At 39.4% G+C, this 19053-nt stretch overlaps 1 long non-coding RNA gene across 1 annotated transcript in view; it reads left to right on the plus strand.

Annotated features, from left to right (window-relative positions):
- The window catches only part of LOC117796081, a 45733-nt gene that overhangs the window by 24353 nt on the left and 2327 nt on the right, over positions 1-19053 (plus strand). Inside the window, exons 3-4 of the long non-coding RNA XR_004620432.1 lie at positions 14542-14652; positions 16710-16909. This is a non-coding gene — a long non-coding RNA (uncharacterized LOC117796081). The remainder of the gene's footprint in view (positions 1-14541; positions 14653-16709; positions 16910-19053) is intronic.

The raw sequence follows: 19053 nt of genomic DNA on the forward strand, positions 1-19053 counted from the left end.
GTGTGGTGTCAAGCTGTTTTCTCAATCTCGGTCACACACTGCTGTATGAGGCACTCTAATAATTTGCTAAGTGTTGCTCTTGTTTTCTCAGCCAGAGAGAATGTTTCTGAGGGAGGGGATTTCATCCTCTTTTGTACAACACATTCTATTTGGCACAAAGATGGGCATATTGACAACGTTAGCACATAGTGATGGACTAAACTGAAAAAAAAAATACTTCCCCAATTTCCAGTCCTTGTTTATCATTATTTACAGCCTGCAATAGGAAACCGTCATCAGTGACCATCATTTTAAAATGGGTGAGCAGAGGGATGTAAAGATCACAAGAAGTGCATTAGGGGACACATTCAGGACTTTCCTTTTGCTCCCACTCTGCTGTGATGTTTGTCATGATGCCGTGTTTGTCATGAACAGTAACATGTGCATGTTATAATTCAGGTTCCTGAACTTCAGTATTATTAAGACTTTGGGCAGGATAATTCCTTGTGATCTGAGAGTGTTTCCTATGTATAAGAATGTTTAGAAGCATCCCTCATCTGTGCCCACTAGATGACAGTAGCTCCCTCAGACCCCATGCCTTTGCACCACAGTTGTGACAACCAAAAGTGTCTTCAGATATTCCCAGTGTCCCTGGTGGACAAAACATCCCTCTATCTACCCATGTGGAGATAGACTGCTATAATCAGGGATCTAAAATTTTTAAGATGTTTGTCTTTCTTCAGTGGGTTAAATAAACTCCTATGGTACCTCAATACCTTCTTTAGGAGAAATTCTGCATTTTCCATATTACTTGTTTATTATTTATTATTAGCAAATATTTATATAACACTTTATCCTTAGTTCTCAGTGTTTTAAGTACTTTACAAAAATTAACCAATTCCATTCTTAAGCATACCAATAAGATAGGTACTATATTATTCTTGTTTTACAAATGGAGAACTGAGAGGCCCAGAGAAGTAAAGAAATTTATCCAAGGCCACACAGCTAATAAGAGGTAGAGCTGGGATGTAAATCTAGATGTTCTGGTTCCAAAGTCTGTGATTTTAATCACTCTGCCTTTCACAAAGGTACACACATTAGTTTCCTCTGGAGTGATTATCTCCAATTCTGAACAGGGGTATTTTTGTAAATTTTCACCAGTTCAGGGAATGCCTAGTTTGAGGATAAAGCATAAACCTCATTAATTACTTTAAAAATCCAGAACTTTCTTTCTCCTTAATGATTTGCTCCTGAGTGAGCTCTTGCTGTGGCTGGGGCCTAGACATATACCTATATTGGACACAGGGTTGTGGGGGAGTGTGTAACAGAGATCTTGGGTACACTTTAGAGGCTGTGGAAAATATTCAGTCTGTCATACCTGAATTAACCCTCAGTTCTCTGTACCCATGAGAAAAGTCCCAGACTGATTGCCATTTTGTATTTTCAGCTGTTTTATGTACTCGGGCTATTCTCCAGCTCAAAATCTCTAGTGAGTCTTTAATTCCAGCTGCACTGAGTCTAAACTTCTCTGACAAGATGTCAAGACCTTTCATTATCTCACTATTCCCCACACAGCCCATCTGCTTGGTATGGGTCAGCATCCTCACTTCCCCTTCTAACTTCCACCTGTCCTCTTAAGGCAGAGCGCAAGTTCAGCTCCTTCCGTGAAACTTCCCTTATCGTTGACACCCTCAGCTTACTTTTCCTGAACTCCTTTACCATTTGTTTTCTGTGCCATCCAAATCCTCATTAAGATGAAAATCTACGTTCTGTGCTAATTTTCATGTTTATATTTATCTTCTCAACTAGATTGCATAGATCTTGAAGGAAGGACTGTGTCTTTTTCTGTAAACCTGGCCCTCCACATTAGGCATAGGACAGGTACTCAAGCAAAATGTTGATCCATTGCTCAGTCATCATCAATCTTCACGCTTCTTTTGCCATGAAGGGAACCACACATTTTTGCCCTCACCCTCCGTGGATGCTAAACTGTAGTCAAGTCCTCCAGGCCCTGGCTTGTAGCTCTGTGGGTGGTCAGCTATAAGACAGCAATTGATAGTCTACCAAGAAAATATAGTTTCTGCAAGAAGGTGAAGTAAGGTGTCATGGCCAGTCAGTGGGACACAGCTGCTTAACTTCAAAGGAGGACAAAAACTCAAATATCCATGCTGCTCTACAGAAAACACCATCAGTGAGAACCAATAAATGGCATGGCCCTGCTGGGTGCTGTATTGGGTGACTGTATCAGAGAGATGGGTGCACACATCCTTGGGGTGAAGTAGATTTAGGGATCTGCCAGGCTTCCACCACCAGAATTAACACATGTGAAGAGTGATATGTCTCTTTTAAAACCTAGTTTTTCATCAGGGTGTTTATTTTCTAGGGTGATGATCATGGTAATATTTTCAGTGTTCATAGTATTTTGACAGTTTTCAGGGCAGTGTCTCTTTTATGACCCATAGGATATGCAGATCTTTAAAATACCCCAGATCTTTAAAACTATTGGAGTCCCAAGATGTTAAGGATATTTGCTTAAGTGAATATCAAGACCTTCTTAAATTATTTTAAGACCTCCCAGCGCCCTTTAAGTCATTCTGGTTTTAGAATTTACACGTAAGAGAAAACCCTGAATGCCAAAATTTACTCAAGTTTATGACATAGTAATGAATTATTCATGGAAAATTTTAATATGAAACTGGACTCTCCTTCATCCTAATATCAATTAATCAATTAAAAAGTAGTAAAAAATTATTTAATGTCTTAGGTGCTAGGCATGGTGAGGGGCATAGCTTCTTACGAGGACTTTAGTAAGATTGATTTTATTTAAAAAATCAACAACTGTTAATTTTTGTTTGAGGGATAATTATAAAGAAAAATACTACAAAGCCAAATGAATATTGTTTTTGCACTCTAGTTTTTGTGACTTACTTATATATTATGAGTGGATAACTCCATACTGCTTACTTATTTTGCATTGCTCTCATGAGTGGTGGTGACTACGTATCTTCTGACTAACCTGGTCCTTTTGCTCTTCTAACTCTGTATTGGCAGCTTTCTGGAAGATTCCAGCTTTCCTAGCCTGGGCAGAAATTTCTGACCCTATTTACTTGCAACTGACCTGTTATTCCCCACGTTCCACAGTGACATTTTTATTAACACAGTCCTTCTTAATGGAATTTGACCTATTTCTTAGCATCAATGGATGTACCACTCACTAGTCATTCATGTTATTTTTTGTTAATCAACTTCCTGAGATTTTCTGAATTCCAAATACTTTGCTTTTGGATAAATCCAGAAAAGTGAGTTAGACTTGCCTTTTTTTCCTTAAGGGGTCATCATTTGGTCCCACCCATCTTCCTGGGAAGTTGATTTTCCTGTAAACCTATGGGAAACTGTTTGTGCTACGTGGTGGGAAGATATCACTTACATTTCTTTCCAAAAGAAATTCATGTTACAGGAGCTGAGACCTGTAATTGCCAAAGTAATCTGCCATACTTTGTTTTGGTGCATTTGGACGATTTCCTCTAACAAAGATTCTCTGCAAGAAAAATCTATTTAAAACATAAAGCTAAGGAAGCATCCTTTATGTCCTTTTCCTGCTAGGGAGACTTTTCCTTATAAAGGGCTCAGCATCCATGTGGCCATCACCCTAAATCTGGCATCACAGCCCTGGAGCAGAGAGCATAATATGGGGGTTCGCATGAGGAGACACTCCTGCTTGACTCCAAGTTGCCATCTAGGTTCCTACCCCAGCACCAAGATTCCAGTAATTGAACTGGAGGGAATAAGCACATCGAAATACTCATTCATTATTCCAGAAATTTGTAAGAAATAATGTGAAAACATGATCTACGGAAAATAGAGTAGTTGCTAATGCTAAGTCCAAGTTCCCGAGGAGTCAAATACTAGGAATCATGATTTTCTGCAAAATAAATTCTAAAGGTTTAGATTTGGGATTTGGGGGACAGGTCTGAATCACGGTTCGTTGTTAAACCAAAAGATCTTAGAGTTTGGAGAGGACCACAAATAACCTACTGATTATCCCATGATAATTACTAACATTTATATTTATAACAAAATATGGAAGGAAAAGGCCACCATCTATTATCATGGAACCATGGCACACAATGGTTTATTTTACTTCTTGGTATGTGCTGTCTTCTCTGAGTTCTTTTTTGAATATTGTTTTTCAAAACTGGGGGAAAATATGATTGAAAAAAGTCTTCCTTGAAGAAATGGCAATTCATATCTGGGGCTACATGCTATAAGAAAGATACAGCTGATGCATTTCAGAATATTAAAGGTCTGAGGGACTTCAGACAGTAGCTGGGCCACATACATCCCTACAAGAACAGTTTCCTCTTGTTCATGCCAGCCCATCTCTATGGGCTCAGCTCTGCACCAAGAACCATGGGGCTCCTCATTCATGGCAAACCTCTAAAGAGGAGATAAACACATGGTGGAGATGGTGCTGCATTGCATGGTATCAGCAACTATCAATATTTGTGATGACAATTCCATGGGTTAGTGAAGTGCAGAGAAGCCAAAACCAAGGTTGCTGAACTCTGGTTGATAATCTTGTTCCAGGATAATCTCACCACTGTTTACCAAATTTGGACTTCATTCTCCTTTTATTCATTATTATTATTAGATAAATTATGCATTGAGAGTCTACCAGGCACAATCCCCCAGACCAAACACAGTTCACTCAAAAAGGACTGAACACGATGGAAATGCTATCTACCCTTCCAGAGAGCATAGTCAGCTCAAGGGTCCCTCTGGCCAACACCACCAGTGCATTTTAATTGCCCAGGGCAGATCAGAATCCCTCAGTCTGAAAGATAATGCTCCAGAGAAACTCCTGAGAATGGTCAAATGATAATATGGTGACCCAGTAGTTCTTTTCCTCAGAGCTAAGAACAATTTCTCTTTGCTATATTCTTCAATGTTCGGAGGTTATAGATGCCTTAGAGAACCTACAGAAAACAAAACAAGGGAAGACAATATATTAGGAGATTCACAAAGTCTTGGAAACGAATTCATGGACCTTTACAGCAATGGAACAGCTTGCAGGGTCTTCTTAACATCCTCAGCATCTGTTCTACCCATTTGTTCTCCTGACAAAGAAAGAAGCTCTCTATGTTAGAGGCAGGGAACCACTCATACTAACAGAACCAAGGACTGATTTTATGGGGCAGAATCCTCGAAAGAAAGAAAAAAATATTGCTGCTTGAATTTATTCTCTTTGATTCTACAGATCTTACTAAGTCTCTTCTAAGTACAGTAGATGTGCAGAAGATCCAAAGATGAATGAAACAGTCCCTCCTTTAAGGGACTTTAGAGAGCCAGGATACAAATAACCTTCAACTCTATGAAAACAGCGAACAGCATCTAAAACAATGTGTGACAAAAAGTCTGTGTTCAGTAAACATTTTTGGAGCAAATAAGATATAACATGCTAAGTGCTGAAAGCATGGTCTGAGTAAGTTACTGGTTATTCAGAGAATGAAGACATCACACTTAATGGGAAGAGACAGTGAGAGTTTCACAAAGGGAGAGACTTGTGACATACATGGGGAAGGATAGATGGAATGTAGGGAAGTGGAAAGGAGATGGAAGGATGCTTCAGAAGAGGGGATGGCATGAGCAATGAGGAGGATCCTGGGACATGAGTCAAAGACAAGAGGAGGCACAGACTAAAGAACAGGCTGGGCCATGCTGTGGAGAGTCTCCAGGGCCAGCTGAGAAAGACGTCCAGATTGCGGGTAAGATGACAGGTGATGGCTTGCCTTTCCTCTGGCCTCCCTCTGTTGTACTTTACTACTGACAATACTGGAGAAGATCATAAAAGTCATAGTTTCAGTAAACCAATTGGTGTTAGTACCAGGACCTTCCCCTTCTCTCTTGACTTCTAAAACAAACCTCATATTTTTTTCCAGTCTCTCTCTCTCACATCTCTTCTTNAATCTAAAATCACAGGGCACTAAATTATGGCACACGTGTGTAAAAGTGTGAATCCCTACCAATCCCCCAAGAAATGATTCTTGGATGACCCAGAGAAAGGGAGAGAAAAAAGCTCTAGAGAGGCAGGGTGAGGAGAAGTTGGGGATGCACGTGTAATTTAAAATTATAACCCAACAAATGCAAAACAGGAAGGGAACAGAATTTTAAAGAGGCCGGCAGATAACATCAGCTCATTAGTGGTTCCATTACAGTGTACATTGGTTTGCTTTCTCTCCTAGCACGAAAAAAAAAAAAAAGAAAGAAAAAAGTGATATATGTGCATGTGGGTATGGAGGAAGTAAATTAAATAAACATAGCTTGCGTTATTTTAGGATACCCTGAGCATTAACTCTCATCCTTGAAGGTAGTGGTGAGGATTATGAAATGTTTCAGTCTTTGAAACTAGCCACTGCACTTCGAATATAATTGGATTTCCAAGGCATCCTTTCAATAGGTGAGGGGTAGGGAAGGGTCAGAACAAAAGGTAGTGGAGTTCTTTTCACCATTTGGATGGGACGACAGGGGAATCGACGACGCTGGCACAGCACGGCTGTCAAAGATCGGAGAACTTTGTTTCCATTTGGAAATGATTAAGGTCTTATTGCTCCTGTCTTGGATTTGAAAGACTTGAAATGCATCAGTTCTATGTAACTAACTTTGAATGACAACTCTATGCATGTAGTTAGCAAAGTTCATTGAGAAGGAGAGAAGAACACTGAATTTCAGAAAAGTTGAACCATAAGAATTGAGTACCTTGATTGAATTTGATAGCTCTTAATGGGAAATTGTACTGAGCTGGCAAAAAAAAATGCAATGAGATTTGGCGAAAAGGATCAAACTCAAATTTAGTTTTTAAAAAATCTCAGAATTAATCTTGCCCATTTTATTCAGTTAATAGTAGAAATTATTTTACATGAGGAAAGATGATGTCGGAAATAGCTGAGTGGAATTTTAGAGGTGGAATTAGAAGAGGGCAAAGGGGGAACTAATTTGCTTTTCTGCTCCAAAATATTCCTAGCAATCATGTCTGGAGGTCTATTTGGTTCTTTTATATTAAAGGTGGATAGGATTCCTTAGGGAGGATTTTGGGATGGAGCTTGGGTGGTAACTACTGAACTGAGTAATCAGAAGTCCAAATGAGCCATGCCATCTGAAAGTCAATGTGGATAGGCTGGCAGATAGAAAGAAGGGCCCTGGACCCTACCCAGAGAGAACACCTGGGGCCACGGACCCTCAGAAGACTGGTAAGTCAGAGAAGAAGAGAGTCATTGTATAAGGAGCCTATGACTACAGATGAATGTTGGTGACCTGGGGATAGGAGGGCTTATCCTTGATGAGGGCACTGGGCATGGGGAACAGATCCCTCTTAGTGATTATAGCCTGAGTCCTACATCTCTACGGTGGGCACATGTGTATGGCGCAGGATGATGGCAGCCAATGCATAGCCCTTGGGCCCTTTGGCCTAGGGCTGTTTCCCGTCTCCCAGCAGATTTAATTTTCTCTTTAAACTTGATATATTTAAGTAGAGCATTCATTCCTCAGTTTGTAGCAGCTACCGTCACCCCCTATTGTCTGATATTGGACATGGTTCCCAGATGAACTATCTGATTCTTGATTTCTGTTTGGCCATGTGTAGTGCTTGGCTCTTTGGAATGCTCTGGAGAACTCTTCTCCCTATTTCATCCATAATGATTTTCTGAGAAGCAAGAAGGGCAAAGGCCCAGAGTGATTCATTGAAGGTGCATATGGTATTCATTCTGCAGAGAACAAATATGGAACAGGAGAAAAAGTGACAGTCGCACCATTTGCATTTGATATGTAAATTCAAGATACATATTGATTTACATGTATAATTTAGTAACCAAAAAAAAAAAAAAAAGGAAATAAAGAAAGAAAGAAAAGAAAAAACCCAGATAGCTAAGTAAACATGAATACCCACCCCAGCTAAAGGCTGAGCTCATGGCAGTGTTTGTAAATGGCGCTGTGCAGTAGCACATCTCGCCATGCAAATGTCTATAAACTTCAAACTGTTGCTAGGTTAAACAACACCTTTCCCAGGAAGCACACGGATTTAGCAGCTTGTGCTTTATGCACTGGTCTCCAGAGCAGAAGGCCCTTCTCCTCACCTCACAGTAAGGGCAGGACACATGATCCATCCCTGTGTTTTCCTTGCTGAAGTCTGCCTTCAAGCGATATAGCCCAGTGTTTTAAAACACATTTTTCTTTTTGTTGTTTTATGCATGAAGAATTTGGCCATATATTTCCCTATAACCTTCAAGGATGGATCTAAATGCCTTAACTGGCTCCATCTTTATCCAAACTTATTTTCTATTCTCACCAAGGTTCTCCTTACACTCAGCTCCTGAAATAACACTCCGGAGACAATTCTTTACTGTGCCCTGCACACATGAATATTCTCACCACCATGCTTTCACTAATCCAGTGGCATCCAAAAGAATGCCCTTTCCCACATCCATCAAAACCCCATTAATATCACAAGCTCAACTTGGACTGCATGGAGCCATCACAAAATTTGAAATGAAGCTAATTTCTCCTTTCTAGGACTACTCACAGTACGTGTGGTGTCAAGCTGTTTTCTCAATCTCGGTCACACACTGCTGTATGAGGCACTCTAATAATTTGCTAAGTGTTGCTCTTGTTTTCTCAGCCAGAGAGAATGTTTCTGAGGGAGGGGATTTCATCCTCTTTTGTACAACACATTCTATTTGGCACAAAGATGGGCATATTGACAACGTTAGCACATAGTGATGGACTAAACTGAAAAAAAAAATACTTCCCCAATTTCCAGTCCTTGTTTATCATTATTTACAGCCTGCAATAGGAAACCGTCATCAGTGACCATCATTTTAAAATGGGTGAGCAGAGGGATGTAAAGATCACAAGAAGTGCATTAGGGGACACATTCAGGACTTTCCTTTTGCTCCCACTCTGCTGTGATGTTTGTCATGATGCCGTGTTTGTCATGAACAGTAACATGTGCATGTTATAATTCAGGTTCCTGAACTTCAGTATTATTAAGACTTTGGGCAGGATAATTCCTTGTGATCTGAGAGTGTTTCCTATGTATAAGAATGTTTAGAAGCATCCCTCATCTGTGCCCACTAGATGACGGTAGCTCCCTCAGACCCCATGCCTTTGCACCACAGTTGTGACAACCAAAAGTGTCTTCAGATATTCCCAGTGTCCCTGGTGGACAAAACATCCCTCTATCTACCCATGTGGAGATAGACTGCTATAATCAGGGATCTAAAATTTTTAAGATGTTTGTCTTTCTTCAGTGGGTTAAATAAACTCCTATGGTACCTCAATACCTTCTTTAGGAGAAATTCTGCATTTTCCATATTACTTGTTTATTATTTATTATTAGCAAATATTTATATAACACTTTATCCTTAGTTCTCAGTGTTTTAAGTACTTTACAAAAATTAACCAATTCCATTCTTAAGCATACCAATAAGATAGGTACTATATTATTCTTGTTTTACAAATGGAGAACTGAGAGGCCCAGAGAAGTAAAGAAATTTATCCAAGGCCACACAGCTAATAAGAGGTAGAGCTGGGATGTAAATCTAGATGTTCTGGTTCCAAAGTCTGTGATTTTAATCACTCTGCCTTTCACAAAGGTACACACATTAGTTTCCTCTGGAGTGATTATCTCCAATTCTGAACAGGAGTATTTTTGTAAATTTTCACCAGTTCAGGGAATGCCTAATTTGAGGATAAAGCATAAACCTCATTAATTACTTTAAAAATCCAGAACTTTCTTTCTCCTTAATGATTTGCTCCTGAGTGAGCTCTTGCTGTGGCTGGGGCCTAGACATATACCTATATTGGACACAGGGTTGTGGGGGAGTGTGTAACAGAGATCTTGGGTACACTTTAGAGGCTGTGGAAAATATTCAGTCTGTCATACCTGAATTAACCCTCAGTTCTCTGTACCCATGAGAAAAGTCCCAGACTGATTGCCATTTTGTATTTTCAGCTGTTTTATGTACTCGGGCTATTCTCCAGCTCAAAATCTCTAGTGAGTCTTTAATTCCAGCTGCACTGAGTCTAAACTTCTCTGACAAGATGTCAAGACCTTTCATTATCTCACTATTCCCCACACAGCCCATCTGCTTGGTATGGGTCAGCATCCTCACTTCCCCTTCTAACTTCCACCTGTCCTCTTAAGGCAGAGCGCAAGTTCAGCTCCTTCCGTGAAACTTCCCTTATCGTTGACACTCTCAGCTTACTTTTCCTGAACTCCTTTACCATTTGTTTTCTGTGCCATCCAAATCCTTATGAAGATGAAAATCTACGTTCTGTGCTAATTTTCATGTTTATATTTATCTTCTCAACTAGATTGCATAGATCTTGAAGGAAGGACTGTGTCTTTTTCTGTAAACCTGGCCCTCCACATTAGGCATAGGACAGGTACTCAAGCAAAATGTTGATCCATTGCTCAGTCATCATCAATCTTCACGCTTCTTTTGCCATGAAGGGAACCACACATTTTTGCCCTCACCCTCCGTGGATGCTAAACTGTAGTCAAGTCCTCCAGGCCCTGGCTTGTAGCTCTGTGGGTGGTCAGCTATAAGACAGCAATTGATAGTCTACCAAGAAAATATAGTTTCTGCAAGAAGGTGAAGTAAGGTGTCATGGCCAGTCAGTGGGACACAGCTGCTTAACTTCAAAGGAGGACAAAAACTCAAATATCCATGCTGCTCTACAGAAAACACCATCAGTGAGAACCAATAAATGGCATGGCCCTGCTGGGTGCTGTATTGGGTGACTGTATCAGAGAGATGGGTGCACACATCCTTGGGGTGAAGTAGATTTAGGGATCTGCCAGGCTTCCACCACCAGAATTAACACATGTGAAGAGTGATATGTCTCTTTTAAAACCTAGTTTTTCATCAGGGTGTTTATTTTCTAGGGTAATGATCATGGTAATATTTTCAGTGTTCATAGTATTTTGACAGTTTTCAGGGCAGTGTCTCTTTTATGACCCATAGGATATGCAGATCTTTAAAATACCCCAGATCTTTAAAACTATTGGAGTCCCAAGATGTTAAGGATATTTGCTTAAGTGAATATCAAGACCTTCTTAAATTATTTTAAGACCTCCCAGCGCCCTTTAAGTCATTCTGGTTTTAGAATTTACACGTAAGAGAAAACCCTGAATGCCAAAATTTACTCAAGTTTATGACATAGTAATGAATTATTCATGGAAAATTTTAATATGAAACTGGACTCTCCTTCATCCTAATATCAATTAATCAATTAAAAAGTAGTAAAAAATTATTTAATGTCTTAGGTGCTAGGCATGGTGAGGGGCATAGCTTCTTACGAGGACTTTAGTAAGATTGATTTTATTTAAAAAATCAACAACTGAAAATTTTTGTTTGAGGGATAATTATAAAGAAAAATACTACAAAGCCAAATGAATATTGTTTTTGCACTCTAGTTTTTGTGACTTACTTATATATTATGAGTGGATAACTCCATACTGCTTACTTATTTTGCATTGCTCTCATGAGTGGTGGTGACTACGTATCTTCTGACTAACCTGGTCCTTTTGCTCTTCTAACTCTGTATTGGCAGCTTTCTGGAAGATTCCAGCTTTCCTAGCCTGGGCAGAAATTTCTGACCCTATTTACTTGCAACTGACCTGTTATTCCCCACGTTCCACAGTGACATTTTTATTAACACAGTCCTTCTTAATGGAATTTGACCTATTTCTTAGCATCAATGGATGTACCACTCACTAGTCATTCATGTTATTTTTTGTTAATCAACTTCCTGAGATTTTCTGAATTCCAAATACTTTGCTTTTGGATAAATCCAGAAAAGTGAGTTAGACTTGCCTTTTTTTCCTTAAGGGGTCATCATTTGGTCCCACCCATCTTCCTGGGAAGTTGATTTTCCTGTAAATCTATGGGAAACTGTTTGTGCTACGTGGTGGGAAGATATCACTTACATTTCTTTCCAAAAGAAATTCATGTTACAGGAGCTGAGACCTGTAATTGCCAAAGTAATCTGCCATACTTTGTTTTGGTGCATTTGGACGATTTCCTCTAACAAAGATTCTCTGCAAGAAAAATCTATTTAAAACATAAAGCTAAGGAAGCATCCTTTATGTCCTTTTCCTGCTAGGGAGACTTTTCCTTATAAAGGGCTCAGCATCCATGTGGCCATCACCCTAAATCTGGCATCACAGCCCTGGAGCAGAGAGCATAATATGGGGGTTCGCATGAGGAGACACTCCTGCTTGACTCCAAGTTGCCATCTAGGTTCCTACCCCAGCACCAAGATTCCAGTAATTGAACTGGAGGGAATAAGCACATCGAAATACTCATTCATTATTCCAGAAATTGTAAGAAATAATGTGAAAACATGATCTACGGAAAATAGAGTAGTTGCTAATGCTAAGTCCAAGTTCCCGAGGAGTCAAATACTAGGAATCATGATTTTCTGCAAAATAAATTCTAAAGGTTTAGATTTGGGATTTGGGGGACAGGTCTGAATCACGGTTCGTTGTTAAACCAAAAGATCTTAGAGTTTGGAGAGGACCACAAATAACCTACTGATTATCCCATGATAATTACTAACATTTATATTTATAACAAAATATGGAAGGAAAAGGCCACCATCTATTATCATGGAACCATGGCACACAATGGTTTATTTTACTTCTTGGTATGTGCTGTCTTCTCTGAGTTCTTTTTTGAATATTGTTTTTCAAAACTGGGGGAAAATATGATTGAAAAAAGTCTTCCTTGAAGAAATGGCAATTCATATCTGGGGCTACATGCTATAAGAAAGATACAGCTGATGCATTTCAGAATATTAAAGGTCTGAGGGACTTCAGACAGTAGCTGGGCCACATACATCCCTACAAGAACAGTTTCCTCTTGTTCATGCCAGCCCATCTCTATGGTCTCAGCTCTGCACCAAGAACCATGGGGCTCCTCATTCAAGCAAACCTCTAAAGAGGAGATAAACACATGGTGGAGATGGTGCTGCATTGCATGGTATCAGCAACTATCAATATTTGTGATGACAATTCCATGGGTTAGTGAAGTGCAGAGAAGCCAAAACCAAGGTTGCTGAACTCTGGTTGATAATCTTGTTCCAGGATAATCTCACCACTGTTTACCAAATTTGGACTTCATTCTCCTTTTATTCATTATTATTATTAGATAAATTATGCATTGAGAGTCTACCAGGCACAATCCCCCAGACCAAACACAGTTCACTCAAAAAGGACTGAACACGATGGAAATGCTATCTACCCTTCCAGAGAGCATAGTCAGCTCAAGGGTCCCTCTGGCCAACACCACCAGTGCATTTTAATTGCCCAGGGCAGATCAGAATCCCTCAGTCTGAAAGATAATGCTCCAGAGAAACTCCTGAGAATGGTCAAATGATAATATGGTGACCCAGTAGTTCTTTTCCTCAGAGCTAAGAACAATTTCTCTTTGCTATATTCTTCAATGTTCGGAGGTTATAGATGCCTTAGAGAACCTACAGAAAACAAAACAAGGGAAGACAATATATTAGGAGATTCACAAAGTCTTGGAAACGAATTCATGGACCTTTACAGCAATGGAACAGCTTGCAGGGTCTTCTTAACATCCTCAGCATCTGTTCTACCCATTTGTTCTCCTGACAAAGAAAGAAGCTCTCTATGTTAGAGGCAGGGAACCACTCATACTAACAGAACCAAGGACTGATTTTATGGGGCAGAATCCTCGAAAGAAAGAAAAAAATATTGCTGCTTGAATTTATTCTCTTTGATTCTACAGATCTTACTAAGTCTCTTCTAAGTACAGTAGATGTGCAGAAGATCCAAAGATGAATGAAACAGTCCCTCCTTTAAGGGACTTTAGAGAGCCAGGATACAAATAACCTTCAACTCTATGAAAACAGCGAACAGCATCTAAAACAATGTGTGACAAAAAGTCTGTGTTCAGTAAACATTTTTGGAGCAAATAAGATATAACATGCTAAGTGCTGAAAGCATGGTCTGAGTAAGTTACTGGTTATTCAGAGAATGAAGACATCACACTTAATGGGAAGAGACAGTGAGAGTTTCACAAAGGGAGAGACTTGTGACATACATGGGGAAGGATAGATGGAATGTAGGGAAGTGGAAAGGAGATGGAAGGATGCTTCAGAAGAGGGGATGGCATGAGCAATGAGGAGGATCCTGGGACATGAGTCAAAGACAAGAGGAGGCACAGACTAAAGAACAGGCTGGGCCATGCTGTGGAGAGTCTCCAGGGCCAGCTGAGAAAGACGTCCAGATTGCGGGTAAGATGACAGGTGATGGCTTGCCTTTCCTCTGGCCTCCCTCTGTTGTACTTTACTACTGACAATACTGGAGAAGATCATAAAAGTCATAGTTTCAGTAAACCAATTGGTGTTAGTACCAGGACCTTCCCCTTCTCTCTTGACTTCTAAAACAAACCTCATATTTTTTTCCAGTCTCTCTCTCTCACATCTCTTCTTTTATTATTATGTCATTTGACACCATTTTGTTTCTCTTTCCAGCTCTCCCTGTCTCCCCAAATTCCAGCTTGGTGGAGTATACAACAGTAAGGTGACATGATCTGGGAAGGAGGGTGTGCATCTCCGTTGCATAATACTCCAATGGAAAGAAAGGTTAAAAGATTTTAACCCATTCACAGCCAGGTTTTCCTTATATGCTTTTGAGGAAGAATAGAGAATGTTATGCAAAGGCTGCCTGAGTGAAAAAAATGAGTGCAAAGCCCCATTCTGTGTTTCCTAGGAGCCAAGCTTCTCATTTTTATACCACAGGAGAAATCTCAGTCTCTTGAATCTTCAGAATGAATATATTTTTTTAACCAACCCGCAAGGGGAGGGGAAAGGCAAATTTAAAAAAAAGGGAAAAAAAAGGATTTGTTAGCTGTGGTATAGCCACATCTGGGATAAACTGGGCCAATGCAGCCCAGCTACACATGAAGTCCCAGAAGTTTCTCTTAATAACTTTCCAGGCATTCTACCATCACTGAACCTTCCCATATCACTTACTGAAATGCAGGAAGCCGCAAGCTGTTCTCTGGTCATCATTGTGTTTGAGGTCCTAGCTTTCTTCGTCTGTATTCCTGACACTCTGGTTCTTTCTCTGTTTCAGTTTTCCAGAACCAATGACTCTCCACCTCTAGTTCTGTTTCTCCTTAATAAAACCTGCTGTTGTGTTCTTTTGGCACTCTAAAGTGAACATGATCTGTGTCAATTTAGAGTAATACATCCTAGGGAAATGTGGATTTTAACCCAAACCAAAACCTTAAATTAATGAAAATCTCTCTGAATTATTTAAGACCATGCTTTCTGGGTCCCTCCTAATGCCCTGAGGGTTGAGAAGAATTATCTCTGAATTTGTTTTGACAGTTATTTGTTTTTATTCCTTAGTTCTTTCTTTTGTAACTTTAGAATATCTATAGCAGAATAAGAAAGGCCAACTTGTGGATATCACATCAGACAAATGACTTGACTGGACACTTTGATTTTTGCTTTCTCCTAAAAGCTATTCTTTCTGGATCTACAGAAAGTACAGCCATGAACTGGTATCCAAATGGGCTGTATTTCAAGAGATAACCAGGGGGAGGCCCAAGGACCCCAAAGCAATGGAATTACACCTTGTCTTGAACAGATGGCACAGCCAGAGACCTGGGATTTTCTAAAATGCAACCAAAAGGACCATTTTGTCTTAGTGCAAATGTGTTAAATATCAACATTATTATAGAGAATGCTCTTCAAAATCTAGCTTCAACATTGACATGGTGTGGGAGCAATTAGAACTCTTTGCATTGCTTGATGCTCAGGTGAGAAAGTGTACAAAGTGGTCATTTAAGGGGGTAGTACCGAGCCTAGGACAGGTAAAAGAAATACGAATAAACCAACATAATCACACCCTGACCACTCCAGGATCACTGGTCAAGGCTAAATCAAGCATATGCCCTGAGCAAAATGTTGGGCTTGTGTGGCCCATAACCCCCTTTCCCATTTCCTTCTGATGGTCAGGTGAGCTACTGAGTAGAGCAGTGGAAGGTCAGAAAAGGTAAAGTCTAGGTTAGGGTCAGGCAGCCCCCTCATTGGTTTGTGCAAGGTTAGGCCTGCAAGTTAGGCCTGCCTCTTAGGCAACCACTAATATGGAATCCACTGATTTACAAAGAAGTGTTCACACACCCACCTCTATACCTTTTGTCATGCTGATCCTCCCCCTCCCACATATCCCATCAACTCCATTGACTCAAACCCTCACCATCCTTTAACATCTCCTTCAGGAGACGTTTAAAAAACACATCAAGCTATCATGCACTACTATCAATTCTTGTTTCATTTACTAACCATCCCACTCACTGGGAAATTTTTCTTGGGCTTTTTTATTAGGTATGCTTTGTATGTTTATCTTATCTGCAAAAATCAATTTCTGGGCTCACGAAGTCAGATAAAGTCACATATTTCTTCGGATCCTTCCTTTAATCACTTAGCACATAGATTAGCATGTATGTATGTGTGTGTATAACATAATATATGCATATATTATCTAAATCTATATAGATGCATAACATATTTTCTTCAATAACCAGTATATGTGCATTACAGGAAAGTCAATTATGACTCAGTATGAAGTATAAAGTATGAAAATCTAGCAATTATAAAGTTTAATAATGAAATACCATTTTCTTTTCCAGGTTTTGGTGTACTCCATTCATCCATTCATCATTAGACTGTGTTTCCCCAGAGATGATAAGATGTGACTGCCTGAAGCAATGCATATTGTCTCTTCCTGGGTAGACCTTTCCTTCTTTCCAAGATGAGTTGTGCTGGATATCAGGGAAAGAAACTTCAAGATTTCTTTTACTGCACTATTAAGTCTAGAGCCTAGAACAACGTAAGCAGCCTGTTTCTTGTTTAATTTTCTCTGTCTTTTCCCACAACCCTTTGACTCCTCTGAATCCTCTAGATCCCAAGCAAAAAGGTGCATTTGTACTTGTACCAGGGCTTCTGAGCCTTATCATATCTAGGCGTGTTGTTTCACAGTTGCTTATGTAGTGCCATTCCACATGGAAAAGAAAAAATTAATAAAATGCCCTCCTAAGAGGCACCATTAGTTCTTATAAATAATTTCTTTCTCTCAGGAAATTCCCCTTCTCTCCTTGGTTCTTGTATGTCTGCACATAGAGAAGAATGGGTAAAGTCTGCCATGTGACAATTCTTGCCAGGTTCTCCCAAGTTTTTAGCAGTTATAAAGTCTATTATTATTCTCTTCATTGACTACCTGTTGGGGTTCTAGGGAATCAGTAAGTTGAAGATTTTGAAGAGGAATAGAACTTGTTTGGGATAAGGGAACTGATGTATTTATGATGTATAATTACACATTTCACTAGAAGTGTTCAAGCATAGGCTTATGTGGTGTGTGTGTGTGTGTGTGTGGTCAGTCTACTGCTCCTGATTCATATTTATTTGAAATTTACATCAGGAATTCCTATTGCATAGACATATATATCTCATTTGACAGTGGGTTTAACTTAAATTCATGCTTCATGAGTCACCTATACTCACAAGTTTTGGCATAATCACAGAAAAACTTTCTAGTGGACACAATTGCATTCCTTTAGCTGGACATCTGGATATTTCAATCGATTTAGCCATTCAATGGAAAGGTCTAGCAAATGCCCCTAATTTGACATTGTTAGTTGTGGGCTATTTTTTTTCTTCAGTATCAACCACTGTAGCTAATTAGGCAGCAGATTCGAATCTTCATGAATTTTTCAGGCTGATACGTGTTCCTTCCCAGGGCTAATCTGCTATTATCAGAGGAATGACTCTGGTATACATTGTGGGTGGTGTCTGACCTTATTCCCATATTCAGATTGAAATTAGTTGAGGGACTGTGGCCAACGAGGTCATTTGGTAAATCATCTCACAGAAAACAGGTCTGCTTTAGAGAATGTCCTTTTCTTGTTCCCCTTCATAGCCCATCCTAGCTTCCGCTATTGCAGGGCTCTATCAAGAAGGCATAAGATTCAATAAAACTCTTACCAAGGATTTCAGAAACTTAAAAAATTCAGCAGAGAACCTAGTTATAAAACTTGTGTAGAGGACTAGAATAATGCCATTCTATGAGCTTCCTTTGTTAACAATGAGGAGGATTTGGCATATAACAGTAAGGGGAAGAATTTTGTATAAATGGATGAGAATAAGGAAAACTGCTTTATTATGTGATTTGCTGTGTTAGGGATGTTGAAGAGTCCAGGTTTCCTGGGATGGCAACGTCAGGTCATCCCACTTAACCTTCTCCTCTGGACACAGAGGGGAAAGGCGGAGTACTAATCCACCCCTCTGTAAGTTGTTGTTTTCCAATTATAACTGATCAGTGGTTGGGATTATTAATAAGAATCACACAACCATTTATGTCTTTTGAAAGTCATCAGTACTAATTTCCACAAATTGGTTGCAATTTCCAATAAGAAAATACCAATTAATTCATTCACTAAGAATTGTAATGAGTTAGCCCAATGGAGACTGACATGGTGGTAAGAGCAGAGAAGGAGCATTCAGGACTTCAAGGTTATAGATTACTTTTGGCAGTCCTCCGTACTTTGGATTTTCAACTTACTAGACTTAAAAAAAAAAAAAAAGACAATGTTCCTTACAAGACATGAAGAGAATATCTGAAATATGACTATTTTACCCCCCACTTTTTTCCCTTTAGCAATTTTCTTTCCTAATTTTTCACTGGGAAGAGACAATATGGTATTTAGCTCCTTTTCTCCCTCATGATTTATATATAATTAGGGGCTCAGAAATGTTATCCTTCAGTTCTAAAAGAAGTGGTTGTATTGGAATACAAAGGATCATTTTAGTTATGGGCATACATACTTTTTAATTAAAAATTATTTTATTGCTTTTGTTAAGTAATTAAAATTTACAAATTGATTTCTCACAAATATTTATTAATATTAAGTTGTTTTTGGCATACACCAGTAAATTGCAAGCAATTGCTTTACTCTGCATGTGTAATTAAAATGACTA

The sequence above is a fragment of the Ailuropoda melanoleuca genome, chromosome 14 (assembly GCF_002007445.2).
Source record: "Ailuropoda melanoleuca isolate Jingjing chromosome 14, ASM200744v2, whole genome shotgun sequence".
Taxonomy (NCBI): domain Eukaryota; kingdom Metazoa; phylum Chordata; class Mammalia; order Carnivora; family Ursidae; genus Ailuropoda; species Ailuropoda melanoleuca.